Raw genomic sequence first — 2,420 nt, 5'->3', positions numbered from 1 at the left:
GCCAACTAACCCACAACTGTGAAAAAAAAAAGAAAAGAAAAAAACAGACTCAGAGCAGACGACTGCAGCAAGACAATAAAGATATATTAAACATACATAAAAACCAGAAGAGTGACTACAGCACTCGGCATTACACAAGCCAAGTTTTATTCATCAAATATGCAACACAGCTTGTTGATTGGCAGTGAAATACATTAATAAATCATTTACACAGTTCATAAACATTCAATCTGCATATTAACACCACACACTAACATTTTCTTGGCTATCCAAATGGGGACATTGCATAGACTTTTATTGTTTTAATATACAGAACAGAAAACCTTCAATATTTTTGCAGTTGTTAAAATACTTAATTTAACCTACTTTGTTTTTAAACCATTTTTACAAATGATGATTTAAGGAGGTTTTGGGAGGCTTAATCAGATTCTTGGTGAAAAATTCTCCCCAAAATATATGGTATAGTTGTACACAATTTAGAACAAACAAATTAGCATTTATCCACCTTATTATACCATAGCATAAGAGCCATTTGTGACTTGAATGTGCCAGGCTGCCTCGTTTATAATGGGTTTTCATGTTTTTGTCTCATCGCTCCGGCTGGGACAAGGCATCAACAGTATGGTAGGGGCGTAACATTTCCGTCACACGCTTGAGGTATTCAGCCAATCACAACGCACTGGATAGCTGGCCAATCAGAGAACACCTCGATTTTCAGACTGATGAGCTTTGTAAAAATCGACGTGTTTCAAAAAGGCGGGGCATAGAGGAGAAATAATAATGTACAGTATGTGGAAAATAATGTGTTTTTTTAACTTTAAACCACATAAACACATTTCATTACACCAAATACACAAAATAATGTTCTTTTTAGCAACATCATATGACCCCTTTAACCTATGCAAAGCAAGTGTGCCTCACACATCTTGCAAAGTGAAGCCAAAACATTTCCATCGCCATCTGGCGGCTGACTGCAGTACAGGTCATAAACCCCGCCTTCTAAAGGAATGGCATGTGAGCCAAACTAATAAATCAAAATGACACTTCAATTGAATTTTTCCCAAAGATGGTTTCCACAGCCAGTCCAACCAATCAGAACACAGGAAACATTATATGTCACCTCACATTACTTGAATATATTGCTACTGAAAAGTAAAGAGAAGTAATGCTGAAAAAATATTGATAATATTTCATTACATGTTCAGGTAATACACATAAGTCAATCTTAACCAACAATCAAGCTAACAATTTTTTTTCTATGATTATTTATCAAAATATACTTCTATTAAACTGTATGAGACAATTTACTCTTGATTATATTTGTCTAGGTTTTGTCATTGGCTTTTGAAAAGGAACAAAAGTGTTGTTTGGTCGGGTGAAACAGACGAAACTCCACTTCAGAAAACTGCCAAACAAAAGATAAATGAGCTTCTAATGTCCATGTAGAAAGATTATATTCAATAAACACACACTGAATTCTGAATAAGAGTGTCGTACCTCTTCACCATTTGTGCTGTAAAGCTGCTCCAGTTCTTCATCTTGACATTGTTGGTGTCTTTTTTTACACGCTTGGAGTTTGATCTGAAATAGGCCTTAAACAGCACCAACATTTCTGATTAAATATTATAAAATTCATCTCTAAAGGAATGTAGCAAAAAGTCTCGAGTAATACAAAAAACATTTAAAGGACATCTTTTATATTATTATTATTATTATTATTATTATTTTATATGATATGTCGAGTCCTGAATTCTCACCTATTACTGCAGAAAACATCACAATGTTCAATATAACATATAACACAATCAGAGCCTGCTGTGTTTTCGGATGTTGTGACTGATTGTTCAGTTCTGTCTGATTCTGATCTTGAGTAGCTTAAGAACAAAACATACAAGAGTTTTGTGTTCATAAATTCCAAATATGCATCAATATTACATAGACCTCTGATAGAAATAAAGGACAAATACAAATTTAACACACTGTGCAATGTGCATGTGGTAACTGCTTTTAGATCATTCAACAACAGATCAAACTGATTTATCAAGATAATGTTATATACACTCACCAATGATGTCAAGTCTAATACCATCGCTGAGCTGTAGAAATGAGCCTGTTTTTACACAATAATATATTCCTAATTCATCAATAGATACATTACTAATAAATAAACGGCTCAAAGTTAGTGATGAATATTTGTCTTTCAGTCTTTGGTCTTGTACATAAGATGCTGTAGATTCTGATGTGAAAGTTCGCAGTATCGGCACTGGAGAATCTGAGAGTTTCTGGAAAACCCAATAAATGTATTTTACACCAATCAGACAGTCTAAAGTCACGTTTTGCCCTAAATTCACCCATTTATCAGTTAAACTCTCTGTGGTTTGACACACCAGCAGACCTACACAAAAACACACAGATCATTC

At 34.2% G+C, this 2,420-nt stretch overlaps 1 long non-coding RNA gene across 1 annotated transcript; it reads right to left on the bottom strand.

Annotated features, from left to right (window-relative positions):
- Positions 1–1,339: 1,339 nt before the first annotated feature.
- On the bottom strand, positions 1,340–2,133 carry LOC107755992 (uncharacterized). Its single transcript, XR_001641764.1, has 4 exons — positions 2,066–2,133; positions 1,758–1,874; positions 1,498–1,592; positions 1,340–1,405 (listed from the first exon to the last, which is right to left on the bottom strand). It is a non-coding gene; the product is annotated as an uncharacterized LOC107755992 (long non-coding RNA).
- Between the last annotated feature and the right edge of the window lie 287 nt (positions 2,134–2,420).

The sequence above is a fragment of the Sinocyclocheilus rhinocerous genome, unplaced genomic scaffold (genome assembly GCF_001515625.1).
Source record: "Sinocyclocheilus rhinocerous isolate Xijiao unplaced genomic scaffold, SAMN03320098_v1.1 scaffold1283, whole genome shotgun sequence".
Lineage (NCBI taxonomy): Eukaryota > Metazoa > Chordata > Actinopteri > Cypriniformes > Cyprinidae > Sinocyclocheilus > Sinocyclocheilus rhinocerous.
Note: the sequence above shows the minus strand (reverse complement) of the source record. Positions and strands in the feature narration are given on the sequence as shown.